The sequence below is a fragment of the Lepidochelys kempii genome, chromosome 4, assembly GCF_965140285.1.
Source record: "Lepidochelys kempii isolate rLepKem1 chromosome 4, rLepKem1.hap1, whole genome shotgun sequence".
Classification (NCBI taxonomy): Eukaryota; Metazoa; Chordata; order Testudines; family Cheloniidae; genus Lepidochelys; species Lepidochelys kempii.
Genome location: NC_136383.1, coordinates 60,395,341 through 60,415,078, shown reverse-complemented (window position 1 = coordinate 60,415,078; position 19,738 = coordinate 60,395,341). Strand labels below are relative to the sequence as shown.

Below are 19,738 nucleotides of genomic sequence, written 5' to 3'. Positions count from 1 at the left end.
GGGAGGGGGCCTGGTGGCTAGCTCAGGCTCTTAAATATACAGGCTCCAGAAAAAGTCTATTGCAGACAAAGTGCCTTCAACACTGGAGATTAGTCTGAGAAGTGGTCAGTGTTTTGTGACCAGGAGTTGGATACATAAGAAGGGCTCACTGACCTTGTACAGGACAATTACATTCAGCCAGGGAGTATGTTGTGGGAGGGGAGAGGAGGTGTATAGCATAGCTGCCACTGTTGTTGAAGCATTCCCTTATAAGAAGCTGTGCAGAAAATGCTGCCACAGTAGCTGTGAACAATGTAAAGGGGCCCCCCGATGAGACACACCATGGACTGATTTTATCCAGGAAACCTGCAAGTTTGCTACCTGCTGTTAGTAGGGCACTGGACTGGAGACGCATCCCAGGCACTAAGGCCGAGCCTCCCAAACCTTTTATTGCTCTGCAAGGTATTTGTATCCTTGCAAGTCCTAGTAAAATATCCCTTGGCATTTCTTGCCTAATAAAATATCCCTTCATTTTAGCCACATGTCTGAGTACTTACTGAGATCCACCAGGGCTGGTGACTATAGGACCTAACAACTGAAGCACTTTCAAGGCTTGCCTCCAAGGCATGGTACATCTGTTGCTACTGAATACCTTAAGAGGTTGGTGTGCCACAGTACTAAGCAGTCATAATAATTACTGAAATATTTCAGTGATTACAAACTAATATTTCAAAACATCAATAGTGAAATTTAACATTCATGGGATTACCATTACTTTAAAAGTCTTAATGACTTCCTGCAATAATGAAACCATATTATGAAATCCAAATTAAATACTGAACATCATCCCAGTTACTCCCCTGCTTGATATCTCACTCTGAGCCGCAAGAAAGACCTTCTCTCAGACTAGTGTGATAGCTCCTCCTAATTTTTAATATTTTATTCTTTTTAAAAATCTGTTACGTCAGAGAAAACGGGACCAATAATTCTGCTACTGCAAAATTAGCCAGCTGTCCAGCCAAGAGATAGACCATAAGGGGAAGAAAAAACATTGGAGGTGGAGGGAGGGTTTGGGGATAGGGAGTTTCCTAAATCAGATTCTTCCACCACAACTCATGCTGAGTAGCACCTTAGTCCTCAGTGGTTCCATTGCAATCAATGTGAAGTGAGGGCTCCATAAAATACATGAGTAGACTTTAAAAATCACAGATGTGTACATTTTAAAGATAAAATGAAGGGCTTTGTACCTAACATGTGACTTATGTTTCTGCTGCATGAATAGTTGATTAACTATTAATATAAGAGAACAAAGATGCATATCATGATTTATCAGTCAGTCTTCTCAGAGATGGACCCAACCCAAATCCAGGTTTCAAAACACCACTGAACTTTGGGAAATTGTATTTTCATACTTCTAAGTGAAATACATAGACTTATATGTAATATTTTCCTCTTATTCTCTGGATTTGCAATCTGTCAAAATGCAATAAAGCTTTTAACTGAATAATTGTAATGAATAATAATGGGGAGTCAAAGAAATAAATCTACGAATAGTCCCGTGACAGAATCTTTTCTTGATCCTATAGTGCAAAATCCTGTCCTCAGGTACAACTTCCATGGTAACCAATGGGAGTTATATGCATATGACTGAGAACAGAATTTTTTCCACAGTTCAAACAATGTAAATTGGAATCAACAAATGAGAAAGAGATTGCAGGTCCAAAAACATGAAGTTATTGTGATGAAAACTGTGACAGTCAAGTGTTCTGTTGGTTGGCTCCCTCTTCTCTAATTGCATACTTACAGCCTGGCCCCACAAACTTATACACACCCAAGTTACTTTACTCACCTGAGTAGTCCCATGACTGCTCTCAGGAATAAAGTTAGTTGTGTACATGTCTACAAAATCACTTGACTTGCAGTGATACAGTAAATACTTTATTATAATAAAATCTGAACATTAATAGCCTTTATCTGACAGTGGCTATAACTATAATTTTTGTTTGATATTCATGATCTAACAGATTTGTTGTTTCTTTTTTATAACAGTGGATGAATTTAAAAACAAGCCATTAAGAGATTCCAAAATCCTACAGCCCTTGAAACAACCCCCCCCCTCTTTTTCATAATCAGTAAAGTTAAACATGTATGTTTGCCATATTAAGCCACAAGCTTGCACAAGTACAATTGCCATTGTTTTACCTAAGGCACTGGGACACTACGTGGTGGTATAAAACATTGATTGTATTAAGATACTAAATGGCTAAATATTTCCTGGTACATATTGTTGTGTTCACTGTTTTAAATTGTAATGAACAGAAAGTTTAAAAAGCAATTGTGTACCAAAAGTTTCCCTGAAATCTCTGGATCCCACATATTTGTTCGAAAACTAAGCCCTTTCGAGGCAAGCAGTGTTTTATAAACAAATTCTAACCGCAGGTTTTTCTGACTCAATGTTTGCCACCTGTAGCACTACTGTGTCTTTCACACAGAATAATCACTAATAACTATGAGTAAACACGAAAGGCAGTTAAATGCCCAAGCCAACTCCCATGGAAGTCAACAACAGTTTTCAGAATCCAACAGTAGTTGGATCAGATCCTAGTAGTTTTGCCACAGTTGTCACGGAAATAGATTCAGAGATTTGCATGTTTTCTTCTATTTGAAAGAAAACACATCCATGACTTTTGACATTCTGGCACTTTTGCAGGTGAATGTGTTAGACATGATAGTAGCAACTGAACCAACTCCTCTGAGATCCTTGAGAGCTAGTAAGAGGTAGGCTGCATGGGAGGCTATGTAAGAGTAGGAACTTTCCTAATTAGAGAAGATGGTTTGTCATATGGGCGAGAAGGTCATAGGTCCATGATTTCTCTGGTTTGGGGGGAAAAGGGGTATTTGAGGCTATATACAGTAGAACCTCAGAGTTACAAACACCTCATTGTAAGCAGACAATGTTTCTCACAGAGCTTAATAATTAAATGTATGTCTACAATATGTGAAAAGACCAGGGTGGTTTTTATTCTTTCACCAAATTTATGGGGAAAACAGAAAGTGAAACATTTTTGTGCAGATGAGGCAGGATTAAATTTATCACAGAAACATAGGGCTTAAAGGGATCTTGAGAGGTATCTAGACCATCTCCGGCAGGTATTTGTCAAATCATGTTTTTAGAAACCTCCAGTGATGGGGATTCCACAACCTCCGTTGGAAGCCTGTTCCATTGCTTAGCTATCCTTATACCTAGAAAGATTTTTTTCTATTATCTAACCTAAATCTCCCTTGCTGCAGATTAAGTACACTACTTCTTGTCCTACCTTCAGTGGACATAGAGAACAATTGATTACAGTCCTTTTTGTAACAGCCTTTAACATATTTGAAAACTGTTATCAGATCCCTCCTCCCCAACCCTCCCAGTCTTCTTACCTCAAGACTAAACATGCCTGGTTTTGTTTGTTTGTTGTTTGTTTTAAATCTTTCCTCAGCCACCAGATTTTCTATACCTTTTATTTTTATTGCTCTCCTCTGTCCCTCTCTTCAGTTAGTCCACATCTTTTGTAAAGTGTGGTGCCCAGACCTGGACACGGTACTCCAGCTGAGTTCTGACCAGTTCCAAGTAGAGGACAATTACCTCCAGTGTTTTATACGGCACACCTGTTAATACGTCCCAGAATGACATTAGCTTTTTTTGCATCTCCATCACATTATTGACTTGTATTCAATTTGTGATCCATTGTCACCCCCAGATCTTTTTCAGCCAGTTATTCCCCATTTTGTAATTGTGCATTTGATTTTCCCTTTCTACATGTAGTACTTTGCACTTGTCTTTATGGAACTTCATCTTGTTTCCAGACCAATTCTCCAATTTGTCAAGGACGCTTTGAATTCTAATCCTATCCTCCAAAGGGCTGGCAACCCCGCCTCCCCCCACGCCCCCTGCACCTTGGTGTCAGCTGCACAAAAGCATACTCTCCATTTCACTATCCAAGAAGTTAATGAAAATATTTTATAGTACTAGACTCAAAACAGACACCCTATGGGACCCCAGTTGATATGTTCCCCCAACCCCCCCAAGTTTGACTGCCAACTATTGATAACTACTCTTTGACTATGGTTTTTCCACCAGTTGTGCATCAACCTTATAGTAATTTCATCTAGACCATATCTCCCTAATTTGCTTACGAGAATATCATGTGTGACAGTCAAAAACCTTACTAAAATCAAAATTTGTCACTTCTACTGCTTCCCCCATCCACAAGGCCAGTAGCACTGCCAAAGAAAGAAATTAGGTTGGTTTGGCATGATTTGTTCTTGACTAATTCACATTGGCAATCACTTATACCCCTGTTATCATCTAGGTGCTAAAAATTGATTGTTTAATAATTTGTTCTGATGTCTTTCCAGGTATCAATATATAATTCCTCGGGTCTTCTTTGTTCCCCTTTTTACAGATAGGTATTATGTTTGCCCTTCTCCAGTCCTTGAGATCTCACCAGCTTATTATCTTGCACACATAACGTTAAGAGAAAGCAGCACAATGGATTGACTGCAGTAAATGAACAAACACTTTTGTTGTCAGCCTTTCTATTAAGGTGTATGCAAAACAGGCTTTACTGAACCTCTGCAACAAATTGGAAAGTAAATAAATCAGAAGGCAAATCTTGGTATTTCTTAGGATATTTAATCTCTGCTATGCCGGCCATTGTTTTCAGTGGGACTTCTGCAGTTATCTCAGCTGCTTTTCTGTGAGATCCTTCCATTCAAAATATTCTGCTTTCTCATCACTGTGGAAAGGAAGAGCTACTGTCAAATGGCATAGTATGCTTCTGGAAAGACTTCTGCACAGGAAAAGTCAGCATATGCAAATGACAGCAACAGGGAGAGGACATGTAAAATGATCTCCATGCTAATTGCCATGTTCTGCCCTTGTTCTGTATTTGCAACTCTCCTTGACATCAGTAGGAGTTTTGTGCAAAGACTGAAGTGAGAATCTGAAAATAACAATAGTAATTCTTATGTGACAACTATATTTAAAAAGTATGTGCAACAGCCTGCAGTAGAAACACAGGTTATCTAGGTCTAAAAATCTGAGATGTTACATCAGAAATAGCTAATCATTTCTAAAACTGGCTTAGTGTTTTAATAACACTTTCACTGAAAACCAGATCCCCGAAAAGTCAGTCAAAGAGGACATATATATTACTTTGAACTTTCAGAATTCACTGTCATATTTTCCAAAGTATAGCCAAAAGATTAATTAAGAGACAAAGTGGGTGAGGTAATATATTTTATTGAACCATCTTCTGTTGGTGAAAGAGACAAGCTTTTGAGCTCCACAGAACTCTTCAACATTGCAAATATTGCTACAAACATTGCCCCAAATATTATCAAATGCTGATTAACATGATTGATCTATGCTGCTGTCCTAATTATAACAACTAACACATTTAAAAATATTTAGCATATTGCAAACTACACCTAACACCACTTCAAGTAAGTGTAAAAATTTCAGCATTTCACAGAACTACTGAATTTGCATACTGTATCCCACAGAACAATAGACCATCCAGCCTTTTAAAATCTAGTTACTACATTCAGTTCTGGGCATCTTAAGGTCTTTGTTCAGGACAGCACATAGACAGGATTTAGGTATGTAATTAAGCACTGTCCTGAGCAGGGATGGTTTCCTGAATTGGACAAATATTAGCACTCCCTAGAGTTTGCCTGCAAGTGGAACAAAACTGATAAAGGAATTTGGTGGGATTGAAATATGAGGGAAGACCAAAGGACAAGAAACTGTAGAATCATGGATTTAGATGTACAAAAATACTGGACCCCTAAATCTGGACACAAAGTATGGACTTAAATAGGAAGGCAACTGAAATCAAAATAGTTCATCCGGGTTCTATTTCTAGCACTATCACGAACTTCTTGTGTGACCTTGGCCCTCTAATTTTTGCTGTATGTTTCTACATGTGTAAAATGGGGACAATATTTCCAATAACTCAGGGGGGTGATGTTGACACACTAGTGTTTACATGGTGCTTTGAACCTTCAAAAGGAAGGAACAATATTTATTATAAATTATTAAAATAATTGGGTGGTCTTGTAGCTCAAATAAATGGGGTTAAGGTACAGAGCCTGCTGGGCCTCCACTCCGGAAATGCTTCTGCTTGGCAGGCCCATCACACATAGTTGGCATTTTGATATCAGTGTGTTGTGGTGGACCTCACCTTAAGTGTAAGACAATCAGTCAGTAGCTGAAGCCAAAGCAGCACTCCAGACCAAGAGCACTTGGCACTAGGAGCAAGTTGCAAGAGGAAATCTACTAGAACTGCATAGTCCTGCACAGTCCTAGGCCTTGATGCAACACTGTGAGTAGTTCTACTGAGTACAATGGGACTATTCACATTGTGTAATCCACATACAGATCAGAGCCCTAGTCATTTCTCTGCTGTAGTTAAACTTTTTCCCAGGTGTAAATTATTATTGCTTGACAATAGTTCCTGCTGCTTATCTCACAGGGGAGAAAAAATGGGGGGAAACAAGGGGGAAAATAAAGGAGAACAAGGAGAAAATTAAAACAGCCAGAAAAGGATACAATGGGAAACAGGTGGGAAAGGACAGAAAAAAGCAGAGAAGAACGATCACAAAATGGCAAAAAGAGGGAGAAAAAGATATGGGAACGGAGAGGGGGAAAACATATGGAACAGAGAAAAATAAAATCAAAAGGGCATAGACAATGTGGGGGTACTCTTGTTATTTCACATTTTTCTCTGCTGAGAATTCTGTGAAACACCAAAGCTTAAACAGCTCCAAACAGCTGTGAAACACCAAACAGCTCTCCTACCTCTGAAATGTTTTGTTTGCTTCTGTTAACTAATCTAGTTCAGGATACAAGTAAGCTTAAAGGTGAAGTGAACTGCATCAAGGCCTTCGAGTTTCTTCTTCTTCCTTCAATTGATGGTTGTTTCACTAACCAACACCATGGAGCTGGGAGCTGCAGTCTCACAGACTACCTTCCAGAGATATTAGTGAGGTCATTTGCTGCAGCAGGGAAAACACCAAACCCAGAACTCTGGTCTTGGCAGGTAAGTTAAGAAGGAAATTAATTCCTACTATTTTGTTTTAAACTGCATTGATTTGCAATTTAAATGTAAGGCTATATACTGTTACTGATTCGAGATTGTATAGCTTTGCATTTCATTTTTAACATATTTCATTCCACTTTTATGAAATGTCCACAGAGAATCTCATTCCTTTCTTCATCTCTCCTTTTCCTCCTCTACATTTCCTTTTTTCACTAGCACTGGGATGACACTTCTTCCTGCATCTGAAATCCTGAGAAGGAAACACTGTATATGGGATTTCCTTAAAGATTCCAACCTCCGTTGCGGAGAGTTCATGTGAAACTTGCAAACTCCTGTACTGCAGTCAAGAGTCAAGAATGCACATTCTGTAATATTCTGCGTTTCACACCCCAACTCTGCCAGATACGAGGGGAGCCAGATTCTATCACTGTTACTCATATTGTGTAGTATCTTACTCTGTGAGTTGTCCTATTGATTCAGAAGTATCTGAATTACTTTTTATTAATATTGTGCATAGTTCTGTGTGTTTATGTACAATGGATTATTTGCTATAAGGTGAGATAAAAAGAGGTTGTTAATGGAATCAAGTAGGAAAGGCAAAACAATGACAAAAATAAAGTAATATCATAGAGAATACCAAGGCTCCTTAAGCAAACAATGGAGGGTGCCTGGCTCCCTCCAATCTGGCAAAGCCTCCTCTTCTCAGACCAAACCTAAGATCAAAGGGGATACTAAAAGCTTACAAGGTACTAGCCTGCAGAAATGGAGGGAGAAGTTGTCTGCCACTGCAGGCTGACACAGACTGAGGTGAGCTGGCTATTACTTGATCCATAAGTGAACAGGGAGGAGCACCAAGGCTAAATCCCATCTACCTAGGAGAGTTTTGGGGAGAATGCCAGGTGTAGGTAAAACAGCATGCATATAGGTCTCTTTGTTGTTTTAAATCAATTTCCCTGAGCAATATGTACATTTTAGAAGTAAATCACACTTTGCTATTAAGAAACTGCTTCTGTGTCTCTGCATATTATTACTTTCCACAGTCTCCCAAAGGAAAATTTTTCAGGTGCCAAATCCACTGGGCCCACTAGGTATCACTGTTGGCAAGAACAGGGGTGTAACCCAGAGATCCCCTCGGAGAGCAGCTGGATTACGGGATCCCATCCCAAAGAAAAGTGAAGCGCACGGGGGACTGGAAGAAGGTCTAAGAAGGGACAGCCTACCTAGGGACTTTGACAAGAGTATTATGACATGACATAGAATTGGCAGGCTCCTTTTTTTGTCTGACCCAACAGCTAATGAAATAATAGATGTACTGAACAGAGATAAAAAAATAATTTTAAGCTTTATCAGACTTATAGCCATTCGACACTATTTCCCACTCACCGTTTTAAAAATAAAGCAATTTCTGTGCTTACTCATTATTTTCTTAAGATATAAATTGGGTAAGTCATCTGTTGCCGAGGCACTTATTATTTCATTACATTTAGAGACAGAATGAATTTCCAGAAGTCTCATTACACTGGAGACTTGGGTAATAAGATAATGACTGTTTGAAGACTCTGATATTAAGAGACTAGATGGCTCTGGGAATCATAATGAGGTATGTAAACTTTCTACCTATTTATCTAGCTTTTTTACCATGCTCATCATAGGTTACCAGTTAGATTCCAGCCAAATGATCAAAAGCTGATTTTAATTTGATGGCTCTTTGGTGGTCTTGTAACAGGAAGACCGGTTCTAAGAATCTATGCGTAGGTTCAGAGCTCCTCTACTGGTTCACACTGGCACTCCTACAATTAGCTCCAAGCCACGATATAAAGCAATGTGAGTGTCTATCTACCTGAGGAGAACAACCCTAAAAACAGCCCAAGAACAACCCGACCCAGCTGCAGGAAAGCATTTAGACAACCGCTTAATCCATTTCTATTCAGGACAGCACTTACACATATGCTTAAAGTTAAGCATGTAATTGAGTATTGTCCCAAATAGGAATGTTTTATTGAATCAGTTTTTCTGGTAGGAAGTTTACATTAGAAACCCCATAAAGGATGGTTAAACCTTATTGTGTGTGTTATGTAAGGAGCCATCTTACATATGAAATGACAATATGAAAAATCCAAAATTCAGACTACACACAGACTTGCTAGCAGGGATTCTATAAAATCTCTTAGAGACAGCCTATGGGTGGAGAAGACATAGCAGCTCTGCTACTTGGTGTGCAGGAATGCTGCATGAGTGCTAGTTCCCAGAGGACAGAAGCGCAGGGGGAAAGCATGCTAAGAAGCAGCTCTTACATCTCTTTTGTGAAGGGCGGCACACACTCCATTCCAGCGCTGACCCTAGAATTCCAATGGATACCACAGTGGAGCAGGATGAGGGCCCAACACCACCTCTTTTGGAGTATCTAACGCTGCTGGCAGTATTCTGAATCTTGTGGTATTTATGCTCTAGGATTTGTGACTGTCTCCTATGTAGGTACATAATACAGGGAGGAAAGAAGTCTTCAGCATCCTCTCCAGCTTTGTTCACTCATACAGGTGGAGCCAGAATCAGAACCCTGCTATTTCTTTGTTTTGAGCCCAGATCAGACTGGAATTTTTGTAATGTATTTAAAATATTTGCACCACGAAATTTCCATCGCGACAAAATATCTAATCCCCAAGGGTGTCTTAGGGCGACAGAGAAATGAAGGAGTGGTGTATAACCACAGCATTACAATACTATCTTTATAACACATTAATATTAAAAATCTTTGCACAGAGTTTTCAACTCTGTTTATAACAGAGGATTAAATCCTCCGTTGCTAGTAGTACATCAAACTGACAACAGGAGTGAATTCCAAAGTAATGCAGCTCTGTAACTAAAAGCCAAACCTAAGTTTAGCATTGAGGCTCAGAAAGCAGTTGTTAATATTTGACTTAAGATTATGAATGTTTTCCACTAGTTGTACAGTAACTGTTAAAATAAAATAGTAGTGATATGTTATATAAACATTTGCATAAGAACTTCGCCTATCACATTCTTCTTCTAACATCAGATAGACCAGCCATCCACAGTACATAAATTACAGCAATAGCAATAAAATTCTGAATACACCATTTTAAAATGGCATTGATTTTTTAAAGATAAGTCTCATGTCCAAGAGTATTAAAATAGGCATATATCTCAATGTTCTTGTTCAGTTAAGAATTTTCAGCCTCATCCTGCTATACTGGAAGAGCCACACAGTGACTGCTCTGAGCAGTGGTAAATCCTATACATTGGTAAAAGTATTGACTTTAAGCATCATCTTTCAAACAGAGAGAGCAATGTTTTCAGATTTGGCGTTGGACAGGTTTAAGTGCTGGGGAGCTACACTTCTCATGTACATGATGCAAACTGTACCAGTCTACAGCCCTGTATACTATAATAAGCAAATGGTAAAGAGATGCGTCCTATATCAGTATACACATAGCTTTTTCCCTTTGTTTTATCTTTTGGAAGATTGTGCAGTTTTATCTTTTAATCTGGCATTTGGTAGATATTTTTCTCCAATTACTAAAGATAAAATCGACTTCAATGCCTATATCTCCTCTCATCTAGACTATTAATGCAGCTGTTTCTTTCACTTCCCCAAAAGCCAGTTCCCAGTATGTGCAGAATACTTCTACCTGCTTCCTCACATGTACAAACAGTCACATCATACTTCAGAATCAAACATGCGTGGCACTTCAGAATCAATTAAAATTGCCTGCATTGCTATTAAAACTCTCCATGGACTTCCTCCAGCCTCCTACATAGAGCTTGCTCCTGTTTACTGTTCTTCTCACGGCCTCATCTCATCTAGCTCCACTGTACTTTGTCCCTAACCAAAATCTGGCCACAACTGGAAAAAGAGGAATCTTCTCTAGTTGCTGCCACCTAGAATCTTTAAAGCCAATCTGAAAAGACATCTTTTATTGCTTCCCTTTACCTTTTAATTCCTCCCTTATCTATTATCTAAAATTATAATGGTATTACTTAACACTGTAAAGTGTTCTCAGAAAAGGTTTGTGGAAAATCATGTTCTGCTGTACTGTACAGACCAATGCTAAAGCAACACAGACATATTTTTCTAATGCCGTTCTGTGCTCTCCTAACGGAATAAGATCTACTATGTTAATCTGCTCTAGTCAGTGGAATGTCTGTGGCTTAGAAAGAGATGATTTAATTACTTTTCTCTTAATTTTGGCTAGGCTTACATGCAATCAATGTGTTTTGCATTCAGTCAACAAATGCAAACTCTTTTATAGCTTTTGCTTAAATGGAAACGGATAAACATAATCTGTGTTATGACATCACAGATTCCAGAAGTTTCACTGTAATCTCTGGAATCTGTGACACGCCAGCATGTCACTGAAACAAAGAGCCAGGAGGATTTCTATCAGAGGAAAAAGCAAATTGTAAATAATTACCAGTAGTTATTTTTGTGCTGATCATCTGCCATATTCTGGTTGGTGGAGACTTCCATTCATAAACGTGCATTTAATTCAGTTTTAATTTCAGCTTTACATATAGAACCAACTGGAGAGGGGAAATAACTAGAGGACTGATTCCAAACCTTTTCCTCACATTGACTAGTTTTTACTCTCAGCTAACTTCCTGGACTACGTGTATGAGTTACTCTACATGATAATAAACAGTGCAAATGAAGCCCTAAGGGCCAGACTCTGCAGCATTTAATCAAGTCTTTGGAACTGGCTCACACCTGCCATGATGGCATACATACCCTGCTTTCTGGGTCATTGTGTATTCAGCTAATGCACTCTCCCAGAGTTCCTCCACTATTGGATTGACCAATTTTCAGTAGAGTGTGCCAATACACACAGCTATGAGTAGAGTGATGCATAGATGACACAGACCCAGGGGGAGCACCAGGCACCACTGTGCCTTACAGATACCCTTCTATGGCACAGTTCTTCAGGGTGTCGATCCCTTTTTGCAGCTGGAGAGGGAGAAAGTTGCTGCATCTCCTAAAAAGATACAGTATAGTCACCCCATGCACTCAGACAAGGCACAATGCCTGAGGGGTGGAGCGAAGTCCCTTACACAGGACATGGCCTCCGTGAAATAATACATAAAGTCACTACCTTCTCTTCATTCATATCCATCCTCAAGGCTCACCTCTATTGTGACATCTACAAGAAATCAGCCCAGTAACATTGACTAGAATGAAGGACAGTCAGAGACTGCTGATCTTATTTATTAATTTAAAAAATCCTTCAAATGAACCACAACTATCAAGTTATTCATATCACTTAACTACATAACTGGTTGAATGTAATTGTGCTATCCTTACTCTCCCTACCCGCACTTGCATCTTGTTTTCAGTTAGATTGTAAACTCCTCCTGGCAGGTATTGAATCTTCACAGGGTATATATATTTGTAGAGCATCCAGCACTAGGGAGTGTCAATGCGGATTGGGACCTTTGGGTGCTACTGCACTACAAATAAACAATAGTAGTAACAGGGCCCTAAAAGGAAAATGTAACAAACTAAACTGAGGAGTTAAATAAAAAAACCTGGCTCCTACTCAAGAATAAAAATTATAAATGTCTCTATACAAAGGCAAGAAGTTTAAAAACAAAAACAGGTGAGCTAGAATGCCCTGCAGTGGAGCAAGTCATCGAGATAACAGGCATTACGGAGACCTGGGGAAAATGACAAAAGCCATTGGGATACTGTAATACCTCGCTATAAACTACATAAGACAGACAGACTAAGTTAAAGAGACTGAGGAGTAGCTGTATTTAAAGAATTTCATAGAATCCAGAGAGATAAAACTTGTGAGTGGAGAAGACCACACAGTTGAACCTATATGGACAAAACCCCAAGCTGTAAGAATGTAAATACACTAGTAAGTACACTATACTACTGGCCTTCAGATCAAGTAAAAGCAACTGAGTATCATCAAAGAGGCAACAAAATCTAACAAAAAGATAATAATGATAAAAACCCCACATATAAACTGATCTAATGGCACAACAAGACAAGGTTCAGAGAAACAATTTAATGACACTTTAAGTGATTGCTTCTTGAAACAACTAGATCTAGAGCACACACAATAGGAGATGCTAATTTTGACTAAGTCTTAAGTAACACACAGAAGTGTTCAAGAAGTGACAGTAGCTGAGTCACTAAGTAATAGGGATCACAATATAATTAGGTTCAACATCCAATGGAGAGGTAAGGTACCAAAGAGTAACAGTCTTGCTAAATTTTAGAAAGGGAGATTTCTAGTAAAATGAGATCAGTCAAAAAGGCCTTGTGACAGAATGGGAGTAGCCCAGAGCTGAGTGATCATTCTGTGCACTTAGTAAGCATTCCACATAGGACAAATTGTGAGATAATTGATGAGTATTGAGTAATTAACCAGTTAATAAGGAGATTCAGCTCATCAGCTGGGGGCTGTTAAATAAGAGACTGGAAGGGAAACAGAGGGGGTTGGGAGGGAGAGCAGGCAAAGAAGCCCATGATCTCAGAGAAGTAAGATCTCTTTACCCCTCTCCCCATACCTAGAGAGTAGGTAGAAGCTTGCGGAAAGTCTTATGCTGTGGGGACACAAAACTGTACAAAGACTTTGTAAATAAAGCACACTGTGATGAACTTACTCAGGAGTGTATGAGGACTGCTTGCAAAGTAAGAGGCAGAGTGTGGGGTATCATACCCAGTGACAGGCCCTAAAGCTAAAAATAAAAGAAGTAACAAATGTTTAGAGGTGGCATGGATGCTACTTTAAATAAAATAAAGGTCATAACATAATATTAAAGAAAAAATGATAAGAGCAACTGCCAGCAGGCTCAGTTGTTAAATAAAATCCCCTCCCCCCTCAAAATTCACACATTTTTTTACTGTGAAATTCATCTACAGGTAGAGGGCCTGTGCAAGACCCTAATCATTGTAAAGCCTAAAAGTCATCTTATGGAGCTGAAATGGTGCACAGAACCTTGTGTGGGCCCTCTGCCCTGAGCTGAAATTTACCCCTAGAGAATAGTACGGCTCTGACTTAGACTATCATGCAGTAAAGCATTTCACTTTGTTTTCCTTAAGAGAAAAAATCTCACTGCATCACACACTGCTGGATGTCAGATCAATCTACCATCTAGAAATTATTACCAGAAAATTCAAAACAAAACAAAAGCTCCTGCAAACTCCACATATGGAAGAACGAAGACGTACACAATGCACATTATCTGAAATAAATGAGGAGCCAAGAATGTCTAAAGAACACTAGCTGTGTATCTCAGAATGACATTAGCAGGAGCAACAACTTTGGATAACAGCACATTACTTAATCAGTAGTAATCAATAGCTGTGCAGCATGTATAAAAGGCTTCATTAGAGATGACAGAACAGTCTCTTCAATTGCTTCATACTAGCAGAGCAATAAACAAGAATTTAAATTAATACTACTAACTGCTGTCTTCAGTAAATTCTGGAGTCTTTACTAAAGGAAAACAACCAATGACTTCAGGGTTTAGGTCCTGGTACAGGAAAGCACTGATGCAAGTGCTTAAATCCATCGTACCTGTTTGATTTTAAGAAGGTGCTTAAGTTCCTATAGAATTTTAAAGTTAAGTGTGTGTTTAAGCTCTGTATTCAAAAGGATGCGTTCTTTCCTGAATCGAGGCTGTAGCTCTAAATATTATTTTAAAGTATCACATTTATCTAATAAGTATGATTCTGTACCATTGGTACAAATAGCCCATTTAAAACCTACTGGAGCTCTACATTTTAAAACCACTTCAGGTTATTGAATACCTGGTAGAAGGAATCTTCAAATGTTACATCAAATGGCTCGATTTTTTTGTCCTTTAAAATTTATTTGGTGCAAAACTTCAATATAATGCTAAACAGTTGAATAAATGTAATGTTGTCATAACTATGTAGACAAAATGGTTTGAAAAGTGATGATAGAACTGAATGTATGACTAGCAACAAAAAAGTGTTAGCATTTCATAACTCAGTTTTGAATTGCTAAGAAAATATGCAACATGGCACCTAAAGATTTCTAGATATATCTTACTTTAGTTTCCAATAAGCCTTTCCAGTAAACCATTTACAAATATTTTAAAAGCTTGTATTTTCCATTCCGAAGCTGTTTTAAAAAAATAAAAAGTTTGTGTGTATGCTGAATACACTTTCTGAATCTCTACAAAAGCTGCAAAATCCAGTCAAAATATATCTGCCTTACGAAGACAAATGCATATTTTTAACTACTTTCTTTGTACTGAATTTAGAATAGCATTCTATTTGTTTCCCAAGATTTCCAAAATTTCTGAGATACTTTATATTTTATAGAATAATTTCCAAAATTATAACATTTCACAGCCAGTTTTTAACAAAACAAACAAATATAATTTTTGTAACACAATGAAACATTTTATTGGTTTCTGGTTGGTTTGTTTTTACAGTTTTTAATCGCAATATTTCAAGTGCATAGCATATGTATGTACCTCTGTGATATTTTACATTCTTCTCCATTACATAACAAGGTTTCAATTGCCTTCCAATGTGTTCCGTCGATCTAGCATTGCCTACACCTGGAGTTAGGTTGGCCTCGCTACGTCTCTCAGGGGTGTGGACAGACAATAAACCAAACATTACTCACAGTAAGACAAATATCTATGGACTTTTTCCTTCTTGTATTTCCTCTTTACCAATGGACACAACCATTAATATTACCCTGTGATGTCCTTTATTCTTTTCGTCAGAAAACTTTTCATTATTTTAAACGTATATGCAGACATAGCTAAGTCAATGGTAGAAAAGATGGGGAGCCACTTTATCAGCAAAGTCAAAAAGACAATAATCAGTGCATAACATCCTGACATCCTGTGATGGTATTTGCTTCATGCCAATCATTGCAGACTGACATAATGCCATGAGACAAACATCAAAAACATATTTCCTCTCTCCTTCCTCCTCATCTTCCCTGGCTGCTTGTAGATCAGAGGAATTTCAGTAATTTCATTGCTGTCCTTACATAGTGGATACTGATGGCTTCCATATAACCAGTCCAGTTGCTCAATACTCCACATGCTACCTCACATTTATTTAGTGGTTCATCTTATGCTCTTATGATTGGTAAAGAGACGCTGATCAGCGCTACAGAATCCACAGCCATATGTACAGCCCTGATGACCCACGGGCTGTCTCAAGTACTTCTATATAGTAAACTGAATTTCCCATTAAGTGTATTGATATCACATTTGAATGGCATAACCCAGCATATTCACCTAGTTATGCAGTTGATTTCAAGTAGAGAAGATTTCCATTATGGAAATCCATGTTTGTCTTGTACTGTCACAATTGCTGGAAAAATTAGAAGTATCATCTTTCGCTTAGTTTAATTTACATGTTCCTGCACCCCTATTTTCTGCAATTAGGGGGTGATCCCATATTCCTAACTCAAGGAAACCACCTAATGACTTCTATGGGAGTTTTGCCTGAGCAATGGTTGTTGGATTAGGCCATTTAGAAAAAAGAAAAGGAGTACTTGTGGCACCTTAGAGACTAACCAATTTATTTGAGCATAAGCTTTCGTGAGCTACAGCTCACTTCATCGGATGCACTCATGAAAGCTTATGCTCAAATAAATTGGCTAGTCTCTAAGGTGTCACAAGTACTCCTTTTCTTTTTGCGAATACGACTAACACGGCTGCTACTCTGAAATACTCTGAAATAGACCATTTAGAGTTACTAATACCCCACGTTGTTCACTGCCTAACGAATGTAATGAATAAGCAAACACCAGCATCTTTTGTTTTGTTATTGCTTTACATTTTCCAATGAAGAATTCTTCATTTAGATTGTTCTATAATTGCAAAATGGAAAGTCTTTGTGAGCAAATATGCTGTTTTCCTCAAAAAATTACAGTATCTGTCAGAAGTCTTATTAATTTTGCCTAGACTAACACAAATGCAGTACAGTGTAACCCAGAGATCAACAAGCACATAATACAAGCCATCATACTGTGACAGAGACTAGCTATGTGCACCTTAATATTCATTTTTTATTAATGTTAAATCTCTAGATAAGACTTTTCCCGCTGTTAATTCAGCCACAGAACACAAGAAAGCCATCTCAGTGCATACTTGGCCAAACAGCCACCTCTGAAAATACAGCCATTTTAGGAGCAGCTTGACAGAGTACTTAAGATGCATAAAACTACTCCTTTATATTGGAGAGAAGCTTTTTCAAGTGTTTATACATTCATCTGATTTTTATAAGTTAACTACTAAGCCCCATGTTAATCTTAAATTGGTGCCACTGAAGCAGAAAGAACTCCATCAACCCAACAAAGAAACCATAAGCATATAGCCATAGACAAAAACAACTTTTTAAAATTAAAAATAGTGAGGCTGGGGAAATTAACAGAAAAAAGCAAACTTTTAGTAAAAATTATTATAAAACAGTCCTTGGGTTCAATTTCTTCACAGAAAATATGCAATAAAAAGTATAAAACTGAAGAAATAGTGTAAAATTATATACAGTATAAAATAATTATGTTGACTAAATCCATGTTTGTACATTTTATTTTATATATAAATTCAGAAAACACACCCAGGAAAAGAATGAGATAGCTACCCAGTCAGATTTCACTAACTTGACATCTCCTATCAATTGGTGAGGTCTTTTACAAAGGCACAATGTACAAAGCTCCAGTAAGCACACATCCTATTTTAATATTCTAGTTTGGAGATTATTTCAAATATTAATCTGAAATATACATAAGCCATATATCATATGTGGACTCCTGTTGGATTTACTATACATTTCTCAGTATATAGTCATGGGCCTGCGTTAAGCAAAGAGAGTGTTACAAATCGTTATTTTGTCAGCTAACTTAGCTTCCCATGTCCCGTACATATTTCAAGCCATAGGGTTAGTACTTACACATTTCTTTGCAGAGTGATGAATCTTCAACCGTAATGCATGCGCGCAACATACATTTCGCCCTATGCACTAATAAATATCTTGTCCCTCACTGCACGTAGCCTAGCTCAGCAGCCGCGCTGTGTGAAAGGAGGGATCGGGCTGCGAGCGGGGATGCGCTGGAGCCCCTGGACTCTCACCCGGGAGCTCAGCCTGGGATCAGCGCTGGAGGCTCCTGGCGCGGTTGCAACATTCCCACGAGCAACTGAGCTCGGATCGGCCCATTCAGGAGGCTGCGGAGTCTGTGGAACCGACCTTGCTCCTTCCTTCCCACGAACCTGAGCGATGCTGACCAGGAAGCGCCAGCGAGCCGGGAGCTGCCTCTCGCCCCGCGGCCCTGACCCGTGTCCCCCGGGCTGCTGCGGCTGCCTCCGCTCCCTCCCGCCCTGCTCAGGAGCGTGGGAACCAGCCGCGGCTGCCGCTGAGAGTGCCCGGGCGGGGGGATCCCGACGGGGGAAGGGAGCCACGATCCGCAGGGGAAAGATTCCTCCTGCCGCGGGGCCCCCGGGGGGACCCGATGAGGGGCAGGCCAGGGGCGGAGCGGGGCGAACAGCGGGGGCGGGGGGCGCATCTTGCCCCGAGGAGAGGCGGCTCCCGGACAGAGCGAGCGAGCGAGCCGGGGTCTCTCGCAGCGCGCCGGGGGCGGCACTTACTTGATGTCCTCCCAAACCTCCGGGCCGTAATTCCGGATCACCAGCAGCTCCAGGGCGTGATTGACGAATCCGTACTGCGGACACGGAGCGGGGGAGGGGGCGGGTCACGGTCACTTCTCGGGGTGCGAACAGCGAGGGGGAGGGGCAGGGGGTGAAACCCGGAGAGGGACACGGGGGAGAATCAGTCTGGAAGGGGGAGCGGGCTGAGCCCCTTCCCAGCGCCGCTCCCTACGGGGGTGGGGGGTAACACACAGACACCCCGGAGCCACCTGTTTCCCTTCCTCACCTGCTGCACGGGAGCTGCTCAGCTCTGCAGGCGGGACTCTCCCCACCCCATCCCCGGGGCGGCACAAGAGGGCGAACCACCCCCTCCCCCCCCCCCCCCCACACACACACAACCCGCCCTGCTGATCCCCGCCCCGCTTCTGTTGCGCCACCGGAGTTTGAGTCCGGCCCCACAGGAGAGAGACTCGCGCATCTCGCTGCCCGAAATTGCCTTCGCTCACCATAGCGCGAGCGCTGCGCTGCCCCCTGCTTTGTCCCTGTGCCACGGCCCGGCCCGCTCAGAGGCTCTGGAGAAGGCGCTGCTCCGCTCCCAGAGCTTCTAGCTCCGGCAAACTCATGTTTGAAACGTGTATTTGGCCAGCGGACGGCAGCCGCTCCCCCTGTCCCCTCCCCAGCCACACACTCTGCGGCAGGTGGGGCCTCCCCCCCGGCCCAATCAGGGCTGTGCTGAGCAGGGCTGCCAGGGAGGGGGAGAGGGAACCAGAGACAAAGAGACAGGGAAGGAGGGAAGAGAGCTGGGAAATAGGCTCAGAGAGAAAGAAGAAGGTCTAGGAACAATTTCCCAAGGGTCCCCGTGGATTATTCATCTCTGGCAATTTTCAAATCAGGATGGGATGTTTTTTTCTTACAGAGATGCTTCAGGAATTATTTGGGGGGGGGGGGGGGATGTTCTATTGGTTGTGTTGTGCTGTGCTCATACAAGATGATCACAATGGTCCCTTCTGGCCTTGGCATCTGTGGGCCAGGCTAGGTCAGTGCTGATCAAAGGCCTT

At 40.4% G+C, this 19,738-nt stretch overlaps 1 protein-coding gene across 4 annotated transcripts in view; it reads right to left on the bottom strand.

The window, feature by feature from the left end:
- The window catches only part of GUCY1A1 (guanylate cyclase 1 soluble subunit alpha 1), a 44,918-nt gene extending 25,605 nt beyond the window's left edge, over positions 1–19,313 (bottom strand). For 2 of the 4 annotated variants that reach the window (XM_073341433.2, XM_073341437.2), the window contains exon 1: positions 17,989–18,484. The gene's annotated coding sequence lies outside the window, so the exon portion shown is untranslated. Of the gene's footprint in view, positions 1–17,988; positions 18,485–18,680; positions 18,755–19,186 lie in introns of those variants that run through there. The other 2 variants (XM_073341434.1, XM_073341435.1) reach the window with 2 other exon arrangements.
- Positions 19,314–19,738: the final 425 nt, after the last annotated feature.